At 51.7% G+C, this 22,978-nt stretch overlaps 14 non-coding genes across 14 annotated transcripts; all 14 read left to right on the top strand.

Annotated features, from left to right (window-relative positions):
• The first annotated feature begins 674 nt into the window (after window positions 1-674).
• On the top strand, window positions 675-793 carry LOC140468253 (5S ribosomal RNA). The gene has a single exon (XR_011955628.1). It is a non-coding gene; the product is annotated as a 5S ribosomal RNA (ribosomal RNA).
• Window positions 794-2,324: 1,531 nt separating this feature from the next.
• LOC140468245 (5S ribosomal RNA) lies at window positions 2,325-2,443 on the top strand. The gene has a single exon (XR_011955626.1). It is a non-coding gene; the product is annotated as a 5S ribosomal RNA (ribosomal RNA).
• A 1,531-nt stretch (window positions 2,444-3,974) lies between these two features.
• Window positions 3,975-4,093, top strand: LOC140474624 (5S ribosomal RNA). The gene has a single exon (XR_011959273.1). It is a non-coding gene; the product is annotated as a 5S ribosomal RNA (ribosomal RNA).
• Window positions 4,094-5,624: 1,531 nt separating this feature from the next.
• Window positions 5,625-5,743, top strand: LOC140474613 (5S ribosomal RNA). Its single transcript, XR_011959263.1, has one exon. It is a non-coding gene; the product is annotated as a 5S ribosomal RNA (ribosomal RNA).
• Window positions 5,744-7,274: 1,531 nt separating this feature from the next.
• On the top strand, window positions 7,275-7,393 carry LOC140474603 (5S ribosomal RNA). Its single transcript, XR_011959254.1, has one exon. It is a non-coding gene; the product is annotated as a 5S ribosomal RNA (ribosomal RNA).
• A 1,531-nt stretch (window positions 7,394-8,924) lies between these two features.
• LOC140474593 (5S ribosomal RNA) lies at window positions 8,925-9,043 on the top strand. Its single transcript, XR_011959247.1, has one exon. It is a non-coding gene; the product is annotated as a 5S ribosomal RNA (ribosomal RNA).
• Window positions 9,044-10,574: 1,531 nt separating this feature from the next.
• Window positions 10,575-10,693, top strand: LOC140474571 (5S ribosomal RNA). The gene has a single exon (XR_011959226.1). It is a non-coding gene; the product is annotated as a 5S ribosomal RNA (ribosomal RNA).
• A 1,531-nt stretch (window positions 10,694-12,224) lies between these two features.
• On the top strand, window positions 12,225-12,343 carry LOC140474561 (5S ribosomal RNA). The gene has a single exon (XR_011959215.1). It is a non-coding gene; the product is annotated as a 5S ribosomal RNA (ribosomal RNA).
• A 1,527-nt stretch (window positions 12,344-13,870) lies between these two features.
• On the top strand, window positions 13,871-13,989 carry LOC140467269 (5S ribosomal RNA). Its single transcript, XR_011955380.1, has one exon. It is a non-coding gene; the product is annotated as a 5S ribosomal RNA (ribosomal RNA).
• A 1,531-nt stretch (window positions 13,990-15,520) lies between these two features.
• Window positions 15,521-15,639, top strand: LOC140468909 (5S ribosomal RNA). The gene has a single exon (XR_011955881.1). It is a non-coding gene; the product is annotated as a 5S ribosomal RNA (ribosomal RNA).
• Window positions 15,640-17,172: 1,533 nt separating this feature from the next.
• On the top strand, window positions 17,173-17,291 carry LOC140468158 (5S ribosomal RNA). The gene has a single exon (XR_011955605.1). It is a non-coding gene; the product is annotated as a 5S ribosomal RNA (ribosomal RNA).
• Window positions 17,292-18,826: 1,535 nt separating this feature from the next.
• Window positions 18,827-18,945, top strand: LOC140469184 (5S ribosomal RNA). Its single transcript, XR_011956013.1, has one exon. It is a non-coding gene; the product is annotated as a 5S ribosomal RNA (ribosomal RNA).
• A 1,531-nt stretch (window positions 18,946-20,476) lies between these two features.
• On the top strand, window positions 20,477-20,595 carry LOC140474551 (5S ribosomal RNA). Its single transcript, XR_011959210.1, has one exon. It is a non-coding gene; the product is annotated as a 5S ribosomal RNA (ribosomal RNA).
• Window positions 20,596-22,126: 1,531 nt separating this feature from the next.
• On the top strand, window positions 22,127-22,245 carry LOC140474541 (5S ribosomal RNA). The gene has a single exon (XR_011959201.1). It is a non-coding gene; the product is annotated as a 5S ribosomal RNA (ribosomal RNA).
• The last annotated feature ends 733 nt before the right edge of the window (window positions 22,246-22,978 follow it).

Below are 22,978 nucleotides of genomic sequence, written 5' to 3'. Positions count from 1 at the left end.
TTCACTACCTGCTGTACCTGCATGCTAACCTTCATTGAGTGGTGTACAAGAACCCCCAGATCTCTCGGTACTGTCCCTTGACCGAAATTGATTCCATTTAGGTAGTAATCTGCCTTCCTGTTCTTGCCACCAAAGTGGATAAGCATCCATTTATCCACATTAAAGTGCATCTGCCATGCATCTGACCACTCACCTAACTTGTCCAGGTCACCCGGTAATCTCCTAACATCCTCATCACATTTCACCCTGCCACCCAGCTCAGTATCATCAGCAAATTTGCTAATGTTATTGCTAATAGCATCTTCTATATCATGAACATATATTGTAAAAAGCTGCGGTCCCAGTACTGATCCCTGCGGTACCCCACTGGTCACTGCCTGCCATTCCGAAATGGAGGCGTGGAGGAGTGTGGAAGGATGAGAGAATGCAGGCTGCAGCCCTATGAAGCAGGGGGAGGTCTTGCAGTTGGCCTGTGTGGGGATGTGGGAGACGACAGGAGCCTGTTGGGCAAGGGCTAGCTGGAGGGAGGGAGGGAGGGAGGGAAGCACGCACGGAGGAGGAAGAGCAAAGAGAAAAGAGAGAAAAAAAAAACAAAGGGGATCAAGAGAAAGAGCAGCAAAGAAAATGTGGCTGGCCAGCACGCCTTGAAGTGGGGAGAAAAGGCAGGGGCCAGCGCCTACGGCCATACTAGTCTGAAAACGCCCGATCTCGTCTGATCTTGGAAGCTAAGCAGACTCAGGCCTGGTTAGTACTTGGATGGGAGACCGCCTGGGAATACCAGGTGCAGTAGGCTTTTTCCGCCAGCAGGGGCTGCTCAAGTCACCCCTCTGCACTCGTGTTGGGCCACGCACGCAATGCAGCGACAGGTTGTTTTTGCTGCCGCTGTGCCTGGCATCAGTCTCCTGCAGGCAGGAGACAGGGAGGGGAGGAGAGCGGAGCGCTGCCAAAATCAGCAAGAAAGACGGAAAGAAAGGGATTGGGGCTGCACGCTGTCTGCGGCTGGCAGTCAGGAAAGGAGGACAATAGACAATAGGTGCAGGAGTTGGCCATTCTGCCCTTGGAGCCTGCACCACCATTCAATATGATCATGGCTGATCATCCTTAATCAGTATCCTGTTCCTGCTTTATCTCCATAAGCCTTGATTCCACTATCCTTGAGAGCTCTGTCCAACTCTTTCTTCAATGAATCCAGAGACTGGGCCTCCACTGCCCTCTGGGGCAGAGCATTCCACACAGCCACCACTCTCTGGGTGAAGACGTTTCTCCTCATCTCTGTCCTAAACGGTCTACCCCGTATTTTTAAGCTGTGTCCTCTGTTTCGGCACTCACGTTTCCTGCCGCCAGAGTGTCCAATCCTTTGATAATCCTATATGTCTCAACCAGATCCCCTCTCAGTTTTCTAAACTCAAGGGTACACAAGCCCAGTCGCTCCAGTCTTTCAGTGTAAGGTAATCCCGCCATTCCAGGAATTGATCTCGTCAACCTACGCTGCACTCCCTCAATAGCCAGAATGTCTCTCCTCAAATTTGGAGACCAGAACTGCACACAGTACTCCAGGTGTGGTCTCACCAGGGCCCTGTACACCTGCAGAAGAACCTCTTTGCTTCTGTACTCGATCCCTCTTGTTATGAAGGCCAGCATGCTATTAGCCTTCTTCACTACCTGCTGTACCTGCATGCTTACCTTCATTGAGTGGTGTACAAGAACCCCCAGATCTCTCGGTACTGTCCCTTGACCGAAATTGATTCCATTTAGGTAGTAATCTGCCTTCCTGTTCTTGCCACCAAAGTGGATAAGCATCCATTTATCCACATTAAAGTGCATCTGCCATGCATCTGACCACTCACCTAACTTGTCCAGGTCACCCGGTAATCTCCTAACATCCTCATCACATTTCACCCTGCCACCCAGCTCAGTATCATCAGCAAATTTGCTAATGTTATTGCTAATAGCATCTTCTATATCATGAACATATATTGTAAAAAGCTGCGGTCCCAGTACTGATCCCTGCGGTACCCCACTGGTCACTGCCTGCCATTCCGAAATGGAGGCGTGGAGGAGTGTGGAAGGATGAGAGAATGCAGGCTGCAGCCCTATGAAGCAGGGGGAGGTCTTGCAGTTGGCCTGTGTGGGGATGTGGGAGACGACAGGAGCCTGGTGGGCAAGGGCTAGCTGGAGGGAGGGAGGGAGGGAAGCACGCACGGAGGAGGAAGAGCAAAGAGAAAAGAGAGAAAAAAAAAACAAAGGGGATCAAGAGAAAGAGCAGCAAAGAAAATGTGGCTGGCCAGCACGCCTTGAAGTGGGGAGAAAAGGCAGGGGCCAGCGCCTACGGCCATACTAGTCTGAAAACGCCCGATCTCGTCTGATCTTGGAAGCTAAGCAGACTCAGGCCTGGTTAGTACTTGGATGGGAGACCGCCTGGGAATACCAGGTGCAGTAGGCTTTTTCCGCCAGCAGGGGCTGCTCAAGTCACCCCTCTGCACTCGTGTTGGGCCACGCACGCAATGCAGCGACAGGTTATTTTTGCTGCCGCTGTGCCTGGCATCAGTCTCCTGCAGGCAGGAGACAGGGAGGGGAGGAGAGCGGAGCGCTGCCAAAATCAGCAAGAAAGACGGAAAGAAAGGGATTGGGGCTGCACGCTGTCTGCGGCTGGCAGTCAGGAAAGGAGGACAATAGACAATAGGTGCAGGAGTTGGCCATTCTGCCCTTGGAGCCTGCACCACCATTCAATATGATCATGGCTGATCATCCTTAATCAGTATCCTGTTCCTGCCTTATCTCCATAAGCCTTGATTCCACTATCCTTGAGAGCTCTGTCCAACTCTTTCTTCAATGAATCCAGAGACTGGGCCTCCACTGCCCTCTGGGGCAGAGCATTCCACACAGCCACCACTCTCTGGGTGAAGACGTTTCTCCTCATCTCTGTCCTAAACGGTCTACCCCGTATTTTTAAGCTGTGTCCTCTGTTTCGGCACTCACGTTTCCTGCCGCCAGAGTGTCCAATCCTTTGATAATCTTATATGTCTCAACCAGATCCCCTCTCAGTCTTCTAAACTCAAGGGTACACAAGCCCAGTCGCTCCAGTCTTTCAGTGTAAGGTAATCCCGCCATTCCAGGAATTGACCTCGTCAACCTACGCTGCACTCCCTCAATAGCCAGAATGTCTCTCCTCAAATTTGGAGACCAGAACTGCACACAGTACTCCAGGTGTGGTCTCACCAGGGCCCTGTACACCTGCAGAAGAACCTCTTTGCTTCTGTACTCGATCCCTCTTGTTATGAAGGCCAGCATGCTATTAGCCTTCTTCACTACCTGCTGTACCTGCATGCTGACCTTCATTGAGTGGTGTACAAGAACCCCCAGATCTCTCGGTACTGTCCCTTGACCGAAATTGATTCCATTTAGGTAGTAATCTGCCTTCCTGTTCTTGCTACCAAAGTGGATAAGCATCCATTTATCCACATTAAAGTGCATCTGCCATGCATCTGACCACTCACCTAACTTGTCCAGGTCACCCGGTAATCTCCTAACATCCTCATCACATTTCACCCTGCCACCCAGCTCAGTATCATCAGCAAATTTGCTAATGTTATTGCTAATAGCATCTTCTATATCATGAACATATATTGTAAAAAGCTGCGGTCCCAGTACTGATCCCTGCGGTACCCCACTGGTCACTGCCTGCCATTCCGAAATGGAGGCGTGGAGGAGTGTGGAAGGATGAGAGAATGCAGGCTGCAGCCCTATGAAGCAGGGGGAGGTCTTGCAGTTGGCCTGTGTGGGGATGTGGGAGACGACAGGAGCCTGGTGGGCAAGGGCTAGCTGGAGGGAGGGAGGGAGGGAAGCACGCATGGAGGAGGAAGAGCAAAGAGAAAAGAGAGAAAAAAAAAACAAAGGGGATCAAGAGAAAGAGCAGCAAAGAAAATGTGGCTGGCCAGCACGCCTTGAAGTGGGGAGAAAAGGCAGGGGCCAGCGCCTACGGCCATACTAGTCTGAAAACGCCCGATCTCGTCTGATCTCGGAAGCTAAGCAGACTCAGGCCTGGTTAGTACTTGGATGGGAGACCGCCTGGGAATACCAGGTGCAGTAGGCTTTTTCCGCCAGCAGGGGCTGCTCAAGTCACCCCTCTGCACTCGTGTTGGGCCACGCACGCAATGCAGCGACAGGTTATTTTTGCTGCCGCTGTGCCTGGCATCAGTCTCCTGCAGGCAGGAGACAGGGAGGGGAGGAGAGCGGAGCGCTGCCAAAATCAGCAAGAAAGACGGAAAGAAAGGGATTGGGGCTGCACGCTGTCTGCGGCTGGCAGTCAGGAAAGGAGGACAATAGACAATAGGTGCAGGAGTTGGCCATTCTGCCCTTGGAGCCTGCACCACCATTCAATATGATCATGGCTGATCATCCTTAATCAGTATCCTGTTCCTGCCTTATCTCCATAAGCCTTGATTCCACTATCCTTGAGAGCTCTGTCCAACTCTTTCTTCAATGAATCCAGAGACTGGGCCTCCACTGCCCTCTGGGGCAGAGCATTCCACACAGCCACCACTCTCTGGGTGAAGACGTTTCGCCTCATCTCTGTCCTAAACGGTCTACCCCGTATTTTTAAGCTGTGTCCTCTGTTTCGGCACTCACGTTTCCTGCCGCCAGAGTGTCCAATCCTTTGATAATCTTATATGTCTCAACCAGATCCCCTCTCAGTCTTCTAAACTCAAGGGTACACAAGCCCAGTCGCTCCAGTCTTTCAGTGTAAGGTAATCCCGCCATTCCAGGAATTGACCTCGTCAACCTACGCTGCACTCCCTCAATAGCCAGAATGTCTCTCCTCAAATTTGGAGACCAGAACTGCACACAGTACTCCAGGTGTGGTCTCACCAGGGCCCTGTACACCTGCAGAAGAACCTCTTTGCTTCTGTACTCGATCCCTCTTGTTATGAAGGCCAGCATGCTATTAGCCTTCTTCACTACCTGCTGTACCTGCATGCTGACCTTCATTGAGTGGTGTACAAGAACCCCCAGATCTCTCGGTACTGTCCCTTGACCGAAATTGATTCCATTTAGGTAGTAATCTGCCTTCCTGTTCTTGCCACCAAAGTGGATAAGCATCCATTTATCCACATTAAAGTGCATCTGCCATGCATCTGACCACTCACCTAACTTGTCCAGGTCACCCGGTAATCTCCTAACATCCTCATCACATTTCACCCTGCCACCCAGCTCAGTATCATCAGCAAATTTGCTAATGTTATTGCTAATAGCATCTTCTATATCATGAACATATATTGTAAAAAGCTGCGGTCCCAGTACTGATCCCTGCGGTACCCCACTGGTCACTGCCTGCCATTCCGAAATGGAGGCGTGGAGGAGTGTGGAAGGATGAGAGAATGCAGGCTGCAGCCCTATGAAGCAGGGGGAGGTCTTGCAGTTGGCCTGTGTGGGGATGTGGGAGACGACAGGAGCCTGGTGGGCAAGGGCTAGCTGGAGGGAGGGAGGGAGGGAAGCACGCACGGAGGAGGAAGAGCAAAGAGAAAAGAGAGAAAAAAAAAACAAAGGGGATCAAGAGAAAGAGCAGCAAAGAAAATGTGGCTGGCCAGCACGCCTTGAAGTGGGGAGAAAAGGCAGGGGCCAGCGCCTACGGCCATACTAGTCTGAAAACGCCCGATCTCGTCTGATCTCGGAAGCTAAGCAGACTCAGGCCTGGTTAGTACTTGGATGGGAGACCGCCTGGGAATACCAGGTGCAGTAGGCTTTTTCCGCCAGCAGGGGCTGCTCAAGTCACCCCTCTGCACTCGTGTTGGGCCACGCACGCAATGCAGCGACAGGTTATTTTTGCTGCCGCTGTGCCTGGCATCAGTCTCCTGCAGGCAGGAGACAGGGAGGGGAGGAGAGCGGAGCGCTGCCAAAATCAGCAAGAAAGACGGAAAGAAAGGGATTGGGGCTGCACGCTGTCTGCGGCTGGCAGTCAGGAAAGGAGGACAATAGACAATAGGTGCAGGAGTTGGCCATTCTGCCCTTGGAGCCTGCACCACCATTCAATATGATCATGGCTGATCATCCTTAATCAGTATCCTGTTCCTGCCTTATCTCCATAAGCCTTGATTCCACTATCCTTGAGAGCTCTGTCCAACTCTTTCTTCAATGAATCCAGAGACTGGGCCTCCACTGCCCTCTGGGGCAGAGCATTCCACACAGCCACCACTCTCTGGGTGAAGACGTTTCTCCTCATCTCTGTCCTAAACGGTCTACCCCGTATTTTTAAGCTGTGTCCTCTGTTTCGGCACTCACGTTTCCTGCCGCCAGAGTGTCCAATCCTTTGATAATCTTATATGTCTCAACCAGATCCCCTCTCAGTCTTCTAAACTCAAGGGTACACAAGCCCAGTCGCTCCAGTCTTTCAGTGTAAGGTAATCCCGCCATTCCAGGAATTGACCTCGTCAACCTACGCTGCACTCCCTCAATAGCCAGAATGTGTCTCCTCAAATTTGGAGACCAGAACTGCACACAGTACTCCAGGTGTGGTCTCACCAGGGCCCTGTACACCTGCAGAAGAACCTCTTTGCTTCTGTACTCGATCCCTCTTGTTATGAAGGCCAGCATGCTATTAGCCTTCTTCACTACCTGCTGTACCTGCATGCTGACCTTCATTGAGTGGTGTACAAGAACCCCCAGATCTCTCGGTACTGTCCCTTGACCGAAATTGATTCCATTTAGGTAGTAATCTGCCTTCCTGTTCTTGCCACCAAAGTGGATAAGCATCCATTTATCCACATTAAAGTGCATCTGCCATGCATCTGACCACTCACCTAACTTATCCAGGTCACCCGGTAATCTCCTAACATCCTCATCACATTTCACCCTGCCACCCAGCTCAGTATCATCAGCAAATTTGCTAATGTTATTGCTAATAGCATCTTCTATATCATGAACATATATTGTAAAAAGCTGCGGTCCCAGTACTGATCCCTGCGGTACCCCACTGGTCACTGCCTGCCATTCCGAAATGGAGGCGTGGAGGAGTGTGGAAGGATGAGAGAATGCAGGCTGCAGCCCTATGAAGCAGGGGGAGGTCTTGCAGTTGGCCTGTGTGGGGATGTGGGAGACGACAGGAGCCTGGTGGGCAAGGGCTAGCTGGAGGGAGGGAGGGAGGGAAGCACGCACGGAGGAGGAAGAGCAAAGAGAAAAGAGAGAAAAAAAAAACAAAGGGGATCAAGAGAAAGAGCAGCAAAGAAAATGTGGCTGGCCAGCACGCCTTGAAGTGGGGAGAAAAGGCAGGGGCCAGCGCCTACGGCCATACTAGTCTGAAAACGCCCGATCTCGTCTGATCTCGGAAGCTAAGCAGACTCAGGCCTGGTTAGTACTTGGATGGGAGACCGCCTGGGAATACCAGGTGCAGTAGGCTTTTTCCGCCAGCAGGGGCTGCTCAAGTCACCCCTCTGCACTCGTGTTGGGCCACGCACGCAATGCAGCGACAGGTTATTTTTGCTGCCGCTGTGCCTGGCATCAGTCTCCTGCAGGCAGGAGACAGGGAGGGGAGGAGAGCGGAGCGCTGCCAAAATCAGCAAGAAAGACGGAAAGAAAGGGATTGGGGCTGCACGCTGTCTGCGGCTGGCAGTCAGGAAAGGAGGACAATAGACAATAGGTGCAGGAGTTGGCCATTCTGCCCTTGGAGCCTGCACCACCATTCAATATGATCATGGCTGATCATCCTTAATCAGTATCCTGTTCCTGCCTTATCTCCATAAGCCTTGATTCCACTATCCTTGAGAGCTCTGTCCAACTCTTTCTTCAATGAATCCAGAGACTGGGCCTCCACTGCCCTCTGGGGCAGAGCATTCCACACAGCCACCACTCTCTGGGTGAAGACGTTTCTCCTCATCTCTGTCCTAAACGGTCTACCCCGTATTTTTAAGCTGTGTCCTCTGTTTCGGCACTCACGTTTCCTGCCGCCAGAGTGTCCAATCCTTTGATAATCTTATATGTCTCAACCAGATCCCCTCTCAGTCTTCTAAACTCAAGGGTACACAAGCCCAGTCGCTCCAGTCTTTCAGTGTAAGGTAATCCCGCCATTCCAGGAATTGACCTCGTCAACCTACGCTGCACTCCCTCAATAGCCAGAATGTCTCTCCTCAAATTTGGAGACCAGAACTGCACACAGTACTCCAGGTGTGGTCTCACCAGGGCCCTGTACACCTGCAGAAGAACCTCTTTGCTTCTGTACTCGATCCCTCTTGTTATGAAGGCCAGCATGCTATTAGCCTTCTTCACTACCTGCTGTACCTGCATGCTGACCTTCATTGAGTGGTGTACAAGAACCCCCAGATCTCTCGGTACTGTCCCTTGACCGAAATTGATTCCATTTAGGTAGTAATCTGCCTTCCTGTTCTTGCTACCAAAGTGGATAAGCATCCATTTATCCACATTAAAGTGCATCTGCCATGCATCTGACCACTCACCTAACTTGTCCAGGTCACCCGGTAATCTCCTAACATCCTCATCACATTTCACCCTGCCACCCAGCTCAGTATCATCAGCAAATTTGCTAATGTTATTGCTAATAGCATCTTCTATATCATGAACATATATTGTAAAAAGCTGCGGTCCCAGTACTGATCCCTGCGGTACCCCACTGGTCACTGCCTGCCATTCCGAAATGGAGGCGTGGAGGAGTGTGGAAGGATGAGAGAATGCAGGCTGCAGCCCTATGAAGCAGGGGGAGGTCTTGCAGTTGGCCTGTGTGGGGATGTGGGAGACGACAGGAGCCTGGTGGGCAAGGGCTAGCTGGAGGGAGGGAGGGAGGGAAGCACGCATGGAGGAGGAAGAGCAAAGAGAAAAGAGAGAAAAAAAAAACAAAGGGGATCAAGAGAAAGAGCAGCAAAGAAAATGTGGCTGGCCAGCACGCCTTGAAGTGGGGAGAAAAGGCAGGGGCCAGCGCCTACGGCCATACTAGTCTGAAAACGCCCGATCTCGTCTGATCTCGGAAGCTAAGCAGACTCAGGCCTGGTTAGTACTTGGATGGGAGACCGCCTGGGAATACCAGGTGCAGTAGGCTTTTTCCGCCAGCAGGGGCTGCTCAAGTCACCCCTCTGCACTCGTGTTGGGCCACGCACGCAATGCAGCGACAGGTTATTTTTGCTGCCGCTGTGCCTGGCATCAGTCTCCTGCAGGCAGGAGACAGGGAGGGGAGGAGAGCGGAGCGCTGCCAAAATCAGCAAGAAAGACGGAAAGAAAGGGATTGGGGCTGCACGCTGTCTGCGGCTGGCAGTCAGGAAAGGAGGACAATAGACAATAGGTGCAGGAGTTGGCCATTCTGCCCTTGGAGCCTGCACCACCATTCAATATGATCATGGCTGATCATCCTTAATCAGTATCCTGTTCCTGCCTTATCTCCATAAGCCTTGATTCCACTATCCTTGAGAGCTCTGTCCAACTCTTTCTTCAATGAATCCAGAGACTGGGCCTCCACTGCCCTCTGGGGCAGAGCATTCCACACAGCCACCACTCTCTGGGTGAAGACGTTTCGCCTCATCTCTGTCCTAAACGGTCTACCCCGTATTTTTAAGCTGTGTCCTCTGTTTCGGCACTCACGTTTCCTGCCGCCAGAGTGTCCAATCCTTTGATAATCTTATATGTCTCAACCAGATCCCCTCTCAGTCTTCTAAACTCAAGGGTACACAAGCCCAGTCGCTCCAGTCTTTCAGTGTAAGGTAATCCCGCCATTCCAGGAATTGACCTCGTCAACCTACGCTGCACTCCCTCAATAGCCAGAATGTCTCTCCTCAAATTTGGAGACCAGAACTGCACACAGTACTCCAGGTGTGGTCTCACCAGGGCCCTGTACACCTGCAGAAGAACCTCTTTGCTTCTGTACTCGATCCCTCTTGTTATGAAGGCCAGCATGCTATTAGCCTTCTTCACTACCTGCTGTACCTGCATGCTGACCTTCATTGAGTGGTGTACAAGAACCCCCAGATCTCTCGGTACTGTCCCTTGACCGAAATTGATTCCATTTAGGTAGTAATCTGCCTTCCTGTTCTTGCCACCAAAGTGGATAAGCATCCATTTATCCACATTAAAGTGCATCTGCCATGCATCTGACCACTCACCTAACTTGTCCAGGTCACCCGGTAATCTCCTAACATCCTCATCACATTTCACCCTGCCACCCAGCTCAGTATCATCAGCAAATTTGCTAATGTTATTGCTAATAGCATCTTCTATATCATGAACATATATTGTAAAAAGCTGCGGTCCCAGTACTGATCCCTGCGGTACCCCACTGGTCACTGCCTGCCATTCCGAAATGGAGGCGTGGAGGAGTGTGGAAGGATGAGAGAATGCAGGCTGCAGCCCTATGAAGCAGGGGGAGGTCTTGCAGTTGGCCTGTGTGGGGATGTGGGAGACGACAGGAGCCTGGTGGGCAAGGGCTAGCTGGAGGGAGGGAGGGAGGGAAGCACGCACGGAGGAGGAAGAGCAAAGAGAAAAGAGAGAAAAAAAAAACAAAGGGGATCAAGAGAAAGAGCAGCAAAGAAAATGTGGCTGGCCAGCACGCCTTGAAGTGGGGAGAAAAGGCAGGGGCCAGCGCCTACGGCCATACTAGTCTGAAAACGCCCGATCTCGTCTGATCTCGGAAGCTAAGCAGACTCAGGCCTGGTTAGTACTTGGATGGGAGACCGCCTGGGAATACCAGGTGCAGTAGGCTTTTTCCGCCAGCAGGGGCTGCTCAAGTCACCCCTCTGCACTCGTGTTGGGCCACGCACGCAATGCAGCGACAGGTTATTTTTGCTGCCGCTGTGCCTGGCATCAGTCTCCTGCAGGCAGGAGACAGGGAGGGGAGGAGAGCGGAGCGCTGCCAAAATCAGCAAGAAAGACGGAAAGAAAGGGATTGGGGCTGCACGCTGTCTGCGGCTGGCAGTCAGGAAAGGAGGACAATAGACAATAGGTGCAGGAGTTGGCCATTCTGCCCTTGGAGCCTGCACCACCATTCAATATGATCATGGCTGATCATCCTTAATCAGTATCCTGTTCCTGCCTTATCTCCATAAGCCTTGATTCCACTATCCTTGAGAGCTCTGTCCAACTCTTTCTTCAATGAATCCAGAGACTGGGCCTCCACTGCCCTCTGGGGCAGAGCATTCCACACAGCCACCACTCTCTGGGTGAAGACGTTTCTCCTCATCTCTGTCCTAAACGGTCTACCCCGTATTTTTAAGCTGTGTCCTCTGTTTCGGCACTCACGTTTCCTGCCGCCAGAGTGTCCAATCCTTTGATAATCTTATATGTCTCAACCAGATCCCCTCTCAGTCTTCTAAACTCAAGGGTACACAAGCCCAGTCGCTCCAGTCTTTCAGTGTAAGGTAATCCCGCCATTCCAGGAATTGACCTCGTCAACCTACGCTGCACTCCCTCAATAGCCAGAATGTGTCTCCTCAAATTTGGAGACCAGAACTGCACACAGTACTCCAGGTGTGGTCTCACCAGGGCCCTGTACACCTGCAGAAGAACCTCTTTGCTTCTGTACTCGATCCCTCTTGTTATGAAGGCCAGCATGCTATTAGCCTTCTTCACTACCTGCTGTACCTGCATGCTGACCTTCATTGAGTGGTGTACAAGAACCCCCAGATCTCTCGGTACTGTCCCTTGACCGAAATTGATTCCATTTAGGTAGTAATCTGCCTTCCTGTTCTTGCCACCAAAGTGGATAAGCATCCATTTATCCACATTAAAGTGCATCTGCCATGCATCTGACCACTCACCTAACTTGTCCAGGTCACCCGGTAATCTCCTAACATCCTCATCACATTTCACCCTGCCACCCAGCTCAGTATCATCAGCAAATTTGCTAATGTTATTGCTAATAGCATCTTCTATATCATGAACATATATTGTAAAAAGCTGCGGTCCCAGTACTGATCCCTGCGGTACCCCACTGGTCACTGCCTGCCATTCCGAAATGGAGGCGTGGAGGAGTGTGGAAGGATGAGAGAATGCAGGCTGCAGCCCTATGAAGCAGGGGGAGGTCTTGCAGTTGGCCTGTGTGGGGATGTGGGAGACGACAGGAGCCTGGTGGGCAAGGGCTAGCTGGAGGGAGGGAGGGAGGGAAGCACGCACGGAGGAGGAAGAGCAAAGAGAAAAGAGAGAAAAAAAAAACAAAGGGGATCAAGAGAAAGAGCAGCAAAGAAAATGTGGCTGGCCAGCACGCCTTGAAGTGGGGAGAAAAGGCAGGGGCCAGCGCCTACGGCCATACTAGTCTGAAAACGCCCGATCTCGTCTGATCTCGGAAGCTAAGCAGACTCAGGCCTGGTTAGTACTTGGATGGGAGACCGCCTGGGAATACCAGGTGCAGTAGGCTTTTTCCGCCAGCAGGGGCTGCTCAAGTCACCCCTCTGCACTCGTGTTGGGCCACGCACGCAATGCAGCGACAGGTTATTTTTGCTGCCGCTGTGCCTGGCATCAGTCTCCTGCAGGCAGGAGACAGGGAGGGGAGGAGAGCGGAGCGCTGCCAAAATCAGCAAGAAAGACGGAAAGAAAGGGATTGGGGCTGCACGCTGTCTGCGGCTGGCAGTCAGGAAAGGAGGACAATAGACAATAGGTGCAGGAGTTGGCCATTCTGCCCTTGGAGCCTGCACCACCATTCAATATGATCATGGCTGATCATCCTTAATCAGTATCCTGTTCCTGCCTTATCTCCATAAGCCTTGATTCCACTATCCTTGAGAGCTCTGTCCAACTCTTTCTTCAATGAATCCAGAGACTGGGCCTCCACTGCCCTCTGGGGCAGAGCATTCCACACAGCCACCACTCTCTGGGTGAAGACGTTTCTCCTCATCTCTGTCCTAAACGGTCTACCCCGTATTTTTAAGCTGTGTCCTCTGTTTCGGCACTCACGTTTCCTGCCGCCAGAGTGTCCAATCCTTTGATAATCTTATATGTCTCAACCAGATCCCCTCTCAGTCTTCTAAACTCAAGGGTACACAAGCCCAGTCGCTCCAGTCTTTCAGTGTAAGGTAATCACGCCATTCCAGGAATTGACCTCGTCAACCTACGCTGCACTCCCTCAATAGCCAGAATGTGTCTCCTCAAATTTGGAGACCAGAACTGCACACAGTACTCCAGGTGTGGTCTCACCAGGGCCCTGTACACCTGCAGAAGAACCTCTTTGCTTCTGTACTCGATCCCTCTTGTTATGAAGGCCAGCATGCTATTAGCCTTCTTCACTACCTGCTGTACCTGCATGCTGACCTTCATTGAGTGGTGTACAAGAACCCCCAGATCTCTCGGTACTGTCCCTTGACCGAAATTGATTCCATTTAGGTAGTAATCTGCCTTCCTGTTCTTGCCACCAAAGTGGATAAGCATCCATTTATCCACATTAAAGTGCATCTGCCATGCATCTGACCACTCACCTAACTTGTCCAGGTCACCCGGTAATCTCCTAACATCCTCATCACATTTCACCCTGCCACCCAGCTCAGTATCATCAGCAAATTTGCTAATGTTATTGCTAATAGCATCTTCTATATCATGAACATATATTGTAAAAAGCTGCGGTCCCAGTACTGATCCCTGCGGTACCCCACTGGTCACTGCCTGCCATTCCGAAATGGAGGCGTGGAGGAGTGTGGAAGGATGAGAGAATGCAGGCTGCAGCCCTATGAAGCAGGGGGAGGTCTTGCAGTTGGCCTGTGTGGGGATGTGGGAGACGACAGGAGCCTGGTGGGCAAGGGCTAGCTGGAGGGAGGGAGGGAAGCACGCACGGAGGAGGAAGAGCAAAGAGAAAAGAGAGAAAAAAAAAACAAAGGGGATCAAGAGAAAGAGCAGCAAAGAAAATGTGGCTGGCCAGCACGCCTTGAAGTGGGGAGAAAAGGCAGGGGGTAGCGCCTACGGCCATACTAGTCTGAAAACGCCTGATCTCGTCTGATCTCGGAAGCTAAGCAGACTCAGGCCTGGTTAGTACTTGGATGGGAGACCGCCTGGGAATACCAGGTGCAGTAGGCTTTTTCCGCCAGCAGGGGCTGCTCAAGTCACCCCTCTGCACTCGTGTTGGGCGACGCACGCAATGCAGCGACAGGTTATTTTTGCTGCCGCTGTGCCTGGCATCAGTCTCCTGCAGGCAGGAGACAGGGAGGGGAGGAGAGCGGAGCGCTGCCAAAATCAGCAAGAAAGACGGAAAGAAAGGGATTGGGGCTGCACGCTGTCTGCGGCTGGCAGTCAGGAAAGGAGGACAATAGACAATAGGTGCAGGAGTTGGCCATTCTGCCCTTGGAGCCTGCACCACCATTCAATATGATCATGGCTGATCATCCTTAATCAGTATCCTGTTCCTGCCTTATCTCCATAAGCCTTGATTCCACTATCCTTGAGAGCTCTGTCCAACTCTTTCTTCAATGAATCCAGAGACTGGGCCTCCACTGCCCTCTGGGGCAGAGCATTCCACACAGCCACCACTCTCTGGGTGAAGACGTTTCTCCTCATCTCTGTCCTAAACGGTCTACCCCGTATTTTTAAGCTGTGTCCTCTGTTTCGGCACTCACGTTTCCTGCCGCCAGAGTGTCCAATCCTTTGATAATCTTATATGTCTCAACCAGATCCCCTCTCAGTCTTCTAAACTCAAGGGTACACAAGCCCAGTCGCTCCAGTCTTTCAGTGTAAGGTAATCCCGCCATTCCAGGAATTGACCTCGTCAACCTAGGCTGCACTCCCTCAATAGCCAGAATGTCTCTCCTCAAATTTGGAGACCAGAACTGCACACAGTACTCCAGGTGTGGTCTCACCAGGGCCCTGTACACCTGCAGAAGAACCTCTTTGCTTCTGTACTCGATCCCTCTTGTTATGAAGGACAGCATGCTATTAGCCTTCTTCACTACCTGCTGTACCTGCATGCTGACCTTCATTGAGTGGTGTACAAGAACCCCCAGATCTCTCGGTACTGTCCCTTGACCGAAATTGATTCCATTTAGGTAGTAATCTGCCTTCCTGTTCTTGCCACCAAAGTGGATAAGCATCCATTTATCCACATTAAAGTGCATCTGCCATGCATCTGACCACTCACCTAACTTGTCCAGGTCACCCGGTAATCTCCTAACATCCTCATCACATTTCACCCTGCCACCCAGCTCAGTATCATCAGTAAATTTGCTAATGTTATTGCTAATAGCATCTTCTATATCATGAACATATATTGTTAAAAGCTGCGGTCCCAGTACTGATCCCTGCGGTACCCCACTGGTCACTGCCTGCCATTCCGAAATGGAGGCGTGGAGGAGTGTGGAAGGATGAGAGAATGCAGGCTGCAGCCCTATGAAGCAGGGGGAGGTCTTGCAGTTGGCCTGTGTGGGGATGTGGGAGACGACAGGAGCCTGGTGGGCAAGGGCTAGCTGGAGGGAGGGAGGGAGGGAAGCACGCACGGAGGAGGAAGAGCAAAGAGAAAAGAGAGAAAAAAAAAACAAAGGGGATCAAGAGAAAGAGCAGCAAAGAAAATGTGGCTGGCCAGCACGCCTTGAAGTGGGGAGAAAAGGCAGGGGCCGACACCTATGGCCATACTAGTCTGAAAACGCCCGATCTCGTCTGATCTCGGAAGCTAAGCAGACTCAGGCCTGGTTAGTACTTGGATGGGAGACCGCCTGGGAATACCAGGTGCAGTAGGCTTTTTCCGCCAGCAGGGGCTGCTCAAGTCACCCCTCTGCACTCGTGTTGGGCCACGCACGCAATGCAGCGACAGGTTGTTTTTGCTGCCGCTGTGCCTGGCATCAGTCTCCTGCAGGCAGGAGACAGGGAGGGGAGGAGAGCGGAGCGCTGCCAAAATCAGCAAGAAAGACGGAAAGAAAGGGATTGGGGCTGCACGCTGTCTGCGGCTGGCAGTCAGGAAAGGAGGACAATAGACAATAGGTGCAGGAGTTGGCCATTCTGCCCTTGGAGCCTGCACCACCATTCAATATGATCATGGCTGATCATCCTTAATCAGTATCCTGTTCCTGCTTTATCTCCATAAGCCTTGATTCCACTATCCTTGAGAGCTCTGTCCAACTCTTTCTTCAATGAATCCAGAGACTGGGCCTCCACTGCCCTCTGGGGCAGAGCATTCCACACAGCCACCACTCTCTGGGTGAAGACGTTTCTCCTCATCTCTGTCCTAAACGGTCTACCCCGTATTTTTAAGCTGTGTCCTCGGTTTCGGCACTCACGTTTCCTGCCGCCAGAGTGTCCAATCCTTTGATAATCTTATATGTCTCAACCAGATCCCCTCTCAGTCTTCTAAACTCAAGGGTACACAAGCCCAGTCGCTCCAGTCTTTCAGTGTAAGGTAATCCCGCCATTCCAGGAATTGATCTCGTCAACCTACGCTGCACTCCCTCAATAGCCAGAATGTCTCTCCTCAAATTTGGAGACCAGAACTGCACACAGTACTCCAGGTGTGGTCTCACCAGGGCCCTGTACACCTGCAGAAGAACCTCTTTGCTTCTGTACTCGATCCCTCTTGTTATGAAGGCCAGCATGCTATTAGCCTTCTTCACTACCTGCTGTACCTGCATGCTTACCTTCATTGAGTGGTGTACAAGAACCCCCAGATCTCTCGGTACTGTCCCTTGACCGAAATTGATTCCATTTAGGTAGTAATCTGCCTTCCTGTTCTTGCCACCAAAGTGGATAAGCATCCATTTATCCACATTAAAGTGCATCTGCCATGCATCTGACCACTCACCTAACTTGTCCAGGTCACCCGGTAATCTCCTAACATCCTCATCACATTTCACCCTGCCACCCAGCTCAGTATCATCAGCAAATTTGCTAATGTTATTGCTAATAGCATCTTCTATATCATGAACATATATTGTAAAAAGCTGCGGTCCCAGTACTGATCCCTGCGGTACCCCACTGGTCACTGCCTGCCATTCCGAAATGGAGGCGTGGAGGAGTGTGGAAGGATGAGAGAATGCAGGCTGCAGCCCTATGAAGCAGGGGGAGGTCTTGCAGTTGGCCTGTGTGGGGATGTGGGAGACGACAGGAGCCTGGTGGGCAAGGGCTAGCTGGAGGGAGGGAGGGAGGGAGGGAAGCACGCACGGAGGAGGAAGAGCAAAGAGAAAAGAGAGAAAAAAAACAAAGGGGATCAAGAGAAAGAGCAGCAAAGAAAATGTGGCTGGCCAGCACGCCTTGAAGTGGGGAGAAAAGGCAGGGGCCAGCGCCTACGGCCATACTAGTCTGAAAGCGCCCGATTTCGTCTGATCTCGGAAGCTAAGCAGACTCGGGCCTGGTTAGTACTTGGATGGGAGACCGCCTGGGAATACCAGGTGCAGTAGGCTTTTAACGCCAGCAGGGGCTTTTCAAGTCACCCCTCTGCACTCGTGTTGGGCCACGCACGCAATGCAGCGACAGGTTATTTTTGCTGCCGCTGTGCCTGGCATCAGTCTCCTGCAGGCAGGAGACAGGGAGGGGAGGAGAGCGGAGCGCTGCCAAAATCAGCAAGAAAGACGGAAAGAAAGGGATTGGGGCTGCACGCTGTCTGCGGCTGGCAGTCAGGAAAGGAGGACAATAGACAATAGGTGCAGGAGTTGGCCATTCTGCCCTTGGAGCCTGCACCACCATTCAATATGATCATGGCTGATCATCCTTAATCAGTATCCTGTTCCTGCCTTATCTCCATAAGCCTTGATTCCACTATCCTTGAGAGCTCTGTCCAACTCTTTCTTCAATGAATCCAGAGACTGGGCCTCCACTGCCCTCTGGGGCAGAGCATTCCACACAGCCACCACTCTCTGGGTGAAGACGTTTCTCCTCATCTCTGTCCTAAACGGTCTACCCCGTATTTTTAAGCTGTGTCCTCTGTTTCGGCACTCACGTTTCCTGCCGCCAGAGTGTCCAATCCTTTGATAATCCTATATGTCTGAACCAGATCCCCTCTCAGTTTTCTAAACTCAAGGGTACACAAGCCCAGTCGCTCCAGTCTTTCAGTGTAAGGTAATCCCGCCATTCCAGGAATTGATCTCGTCAACCTACGCTGCACTCCCTCAATAGCCAGAATGTCTCTCCTCAAATTTGGAGACCAGAACTGCACACAGTACTCCAGGTGTGGTCTCACCAGGGCCCTGTACACCTGCAGAAGAACCTCTTTGCTTCTGTACTCGATCCCTCTTGTTATGAAGGCCAGCATGCTATTAGCCTTCTTCACTACCTGCTGTACCTGCATGCTTACCTTCATTGAGTGGTGTACAAGAACCCCCAGATCTCTCGGTACTGTCCCTTGACCGAAATTGATTCCATTTAGGTAGTAATCTGCCTTCCTGTTCTTGCCACCAAAGTGGATAAGCATCCATTTATCCACATTAAAGTGCATCTGCCATGCATCTGACCACTCACCTAACTTGTCCAGGTCACCCGGTAATCTCCTAACATCCTCATCACATTTCACCCTGCCACCCAGCTCAGTATCATCAGCAAATTTGCTAATGTTATTGCTAATAGCATCTTCTATATCATGAACATATATTGTAAAAAGCTGCGGTCCCAGTACTGATCCCTGCGGTACCCCACTGGTCACTGCCTGCCATTCCGAAATGGAGGCGTGGAGGAGTGTGGAAGGATGAGAGAATGCAGGCTGCAGCCCTATGAAGCAGGGGGAGGTCTTGCAGTTGGCCTGTGTGGGGATGTGGGAGACGACAGGAGCCTGGTGGGCAAGGGCTAGCTGGAGGGAGGGAGGGAGGGAGGGAAGCACGCACGGAGGAGGAAGAGCAAAGAGAAAAGAGAGAAAAAAAAAACAAAGGGGATCAAGAGAAAGAGCAGCAAAGAAAATGTGGCTGGCCAGCACGCCTTGAAGTGGGGAGAAAACGCAGAGGCCAGCGCCTACGGCCATACTAGTCTGAAAGCGCCCGATCTCGTCTGATCTCGGAAGCTAAGCGGACTCAGCCCTGGTTAGTACTTGGATGGGAGACCGCCTGGGAATACCAGGTGCAGTAGGCTTTTAACGCCAGCAGGGGCTGCTCAAGTCACCCCTCTGCACTCGTGTTGGGCCACGCACGCAATGCAGCGACAGGTTATTTTTGCTGCCGCTGTGCCTGGCATCAGTCTCCTGCAGGCAGGAGACAGGGAGGGGAGGAGAGCGGAGCGCTGCCAAAATCAGCAAGAAAGACGGAAAGAAAGGGATTGGGGCTGCACGCTGTCTGCGGCTGGCAGTCAGGAAAGGAGGACAATAGACAATAGGTGCAGGAGTTGGCCATTCTGCCCTTGGAGCCTGCACCACCATTCAATATGATCATGGCTGATCATCCTTAATCAGTATCCTGTTCCTGCCTTATCTCCATAAGCCTTGATTCCACTATCCTTGAGAGCTCTGTCCAACTCTTTCTTCAATGAATCCAGAGACTGGGCCTCCACTGCCCTCTGGGGCAGAGCATTCCACACAGCCACCACTCTCTGGGTGAAGACGTTTCTCCTCATCTCTGTCCTAAACGGTCTACCCCGTATTTTTAAGCTGTGTCCTCTGTTTCGGCACTCACGTTTCCTGCCGCCAGAGTGTCCAATCCTTTGATAATCCTATATGTCTCAACCAGATCCCCTCTCAGTCTTCTAAACTCAAGGGTACACAAGCCCAGTCGCTCCAGTCTTTCAGTGTCAGGTAATCCCGCCATTCCAGGAATTGACCTCGTCAACCTACGCTGCACTCCCTCAATAGCCAGAATGTCTCTCCTCAAATTTGGAGACCAGATCTGCACACAGTACTCCAGGTGTGGTCTCACCAGGGCCCTGTACACCTGCAGAAGAACCTCTTTGCTTCTGTACTCGATCCCTCTTGTTATGAAGGCCAGCATGCTATTAGCCTTCTTCACTACCTGCTGTACCTGCATGCTGACCTTCATTGAGTGGTGTACAAGAACCCCCAGATCTCTCGGTACTGTCCCTTGACCGAAATTGATTCCATTTAGGTAGTAATCTGCCTTCCTGTTCTTGCCACCAAAGTGGATAAGCATCCATTTATCCACATTAAAGTGCATCTGCCATGCATCTGACCACTCACCTAACTTGTCCAGGTCACCCGGTAATCTCCTAACATCCTCATCACATTTCACCCTGCCACCCAGCTCAGTATCATCAGCAAATTTGCTAATGTTATTGCTAATAGCATCTTCTATATCATGAACATATATTGTAAAAAGCTGCGGTCCCAGTACTGATCCCTGCGGTACCCCACTGGTCACTGCCTGCCATTCCGAAATGGAGGCGTGGAGGAGTGTGGAAGGATGAGAGAATGCAGGCTGCAGCCCTATGAAGCAGGGGGAGGTCTTGCAGTTGGCCTGTGTGGGGATGTGGGAGACGACAGGAGCCTGGTGGGCAAGGGCTAGCTGGAGGGAGGGAGGGAGGGAAGCACGCACGGAGGAGGAAGAGCAAAGAGAAAAGAGAGAAAAAAAAAACAAAGGGGATCAAGAGAAAGAGCAGCAAAGAAAATGTGGCTGGCCAGCACGCCTTCAAGTGGGGAGAAAAGGCAGGGGCCAGCGCCTACGGCCATACTAGTCTGAAAACGCCCGATCTCGTCTGATCTCGGAAGCTAAGCAGACTCAGGCCTGGTTAGTACTTGGATGGGAGACCGCCTGGGAATACCAGGTGCAGTAGGCTTTTTCCGCCAGCAGGGGCTGCTCAAGTCACCCCTCTGCACTCGTGTTGGGCCACGCACGCAATGCAGCGACAGGTTATTTTTGCTGCCGCTGTGCCTGGCATCAGTCTCCTGCAGGCAGGAGACAGGGAGGGGAGGAGAGCGGAGCGCTGCCAAAATCAGCAAGAAAGACGGAAAGAAAGGGATTGGGGCTGCACGCTGTCTGCGGCTGGCAGTCAGGAAAGGAGGACAATAGACAATAGGTGCAGGAGTTGGCCATTCTGCCCTTGGAGCCTGCACCACCATTCAATATGATCATGGCTGATCATCCTTAATCAGTATCCTGTTCCTGCCTTATCTCCATAAGCCTTGATTCCACTATCCTTGAGAGCTCTGTCCAACTCTTTCTTCAATGAATCCAGAGACTGGGCCTCCACTGCCCTCTGGGGCAGAGCATTCCACACAGCCACCACTCTCTGGGTGAAGACGTTTCTCCTCATCTCTGTCCTAAACGGTCTACCCCGTATTTTTAAGCTGTGTCCTCTGTTTCGGCACTCACGTTTCCTGCCGCCAGAGTGTCCAATCCTTTGATAATCTTATATGTCTCAACCAGATCCCCTCTCAGTCTTCTAAACTCAAGGGTACACAAGCCCAGTCACTCCAGTCTTTCAGTGTAAGGTAATCCCGCCATTCCAGGAATTGACCTCGTCAACCTACGCTGCACTCCCTCAATAGCCAGAATGTGTCTCCTCAAATTTGGAGACCAGAACTGCACACAGTACTCCAGGTGTGGTCTCACCAGGGCCCTGTACACCTGCAGAAGAACCTCTTTGCTTCTGTACTCGATCCCTCTTGTTATGAAGGCCAGCATGCTATTAGCCTTCTTCACTACCTGCTGTACCTGCATGCTGACCTTCATTGAGTGGTGTACAAGAACCCCCAGATCTCTCGGTACTGTCCCTTGACCGAAATTGATTCCATTTAGGTAGTAATCTGCCTTCCTGTTCTTGCCACCAAAGTGGATAAGCATCCATTTATCCACATTAAAGTGCATCTGCCATGCATCTGACCACTCACCTAACTTGTCCAGGTCACCCGGTAATCTCCTAACATCCTCATCACATTTCACCCTGCCACCCAGCTCAGTATCATCAGCAAATTTGCTAATGTTATTGCTAATAGCATCTTCTATATCATGAATATATATTGTAAAAAGCTGCGGTCCCAGTACTGATCCCTGCGGTACCCCACTGGTCACTGCCTGCCATTCCGAAATGGAGGCGTGGAGGAGTGTGGAAGGATGAGAGAATGCAGGCTGCAGCCCTATGAAGCAGGGGGAGGTCTTGCAGTTGGCCTGTGTGGGGATGTGGGATACGACAGGAGCCTGGTGGGCAAGGGCTAGCTGGAGGGAGGGAGGGAGGGAAGCACGCACGGAGGAGGAAGAGCAAAGAGAAAAGAGAGAAAAAAAAAACAAAGGGGATCAAGAGAAAGAGCAGCAAAGAAAATGTGGCTGGCCAGCACGCCTTGAAGTGGGGAGAAAAGGCTGGCGCCAGCGCCTACGGCCATACTAGTCTGAAAACGCCCGATCTCGTCTGATCTCGGAAGCTAAGCAGACTCAGGCCTGGTTAGTACTTGGATGGGAGACCGCCTGGGAATACCAGGTGCAGTAGGCTTTTTCCGCCAGCAGGGGCTGCTCAAGTCACCCCTCTGCACTCGTGTTGGGCCACGCACGCAATGCAGCGACAGGTTATTTTTGCTGCCGCTGTGCCTGGCATCAGTCTCCTGCAGGCAGGAGACAGGGAGGGGAGGAGAGCGGAGCGCTGCCAAAATCAGCAAGAAAGACGGAAAGAAAGGGATTGGGGCTGCACGCTGTCTGCGGCTGGCAGTCAGGAAAGGAGGACAATAGACAATAGGTGCAGGAGTTGGCCATTCTGCCCTTGGAGCCTGCACCACCATTCAATATGATCATGGCTGATCATCCTTAATCAGTATCCTGTTCCTGCCTTATCTCCATAAGCCTTGATTCCACTATCCTTGAGAGCTCTGTCCAACTCTTTCTTCAATGAATCCAGAGACTGGGCCTCCACTGCCCTCTGGGGCAGAGCATTCCACACAGCCACCACTCTCTGGGTGAAGACGTTTCTCCTCATCTCTGTCCTAAACGGTCTACCCCGTATTTTTAAGCTGTGTCCTCTGTTTCGGCACTCACGTTTCCTGCCGCCAGAGTGTCCAATCCTTTGATAATCTTATATGTCTCAACCAGATCCCCTCTCAGTCTTCTAAACTCAAGGGTACACAAGCCCAGTCGCTCCAGTCTTTCAGTGTAAGGTAATCCCGCCATTCCAGGAATTGACCTCGTCAACCTAGGCTGCACTCCCTCAATAGCCAGAATGTCTCTCCTCAAAT

The sequence above is a fragment of the Chiloscyllium punctatum genome, chromosome 3 (assembly GCF_047496795.1).
Source record: "Chiloscyllium punctatum isolate Juve2018m chromosome 3, sChiPun1.3, whole genome shotgun sequence".
In the NCBI taxonomy this organism is placed as follows: Eukaryota; Metazoa; Chordata; class Chondrichthyes; order Orectolobiformes; family Hemiscylliidae; genus Chiloscyllium; species Chiloscyllium punctatum.
This window is presented reverse-complemented; position numbering and strand designations above follow the sequence as displayed.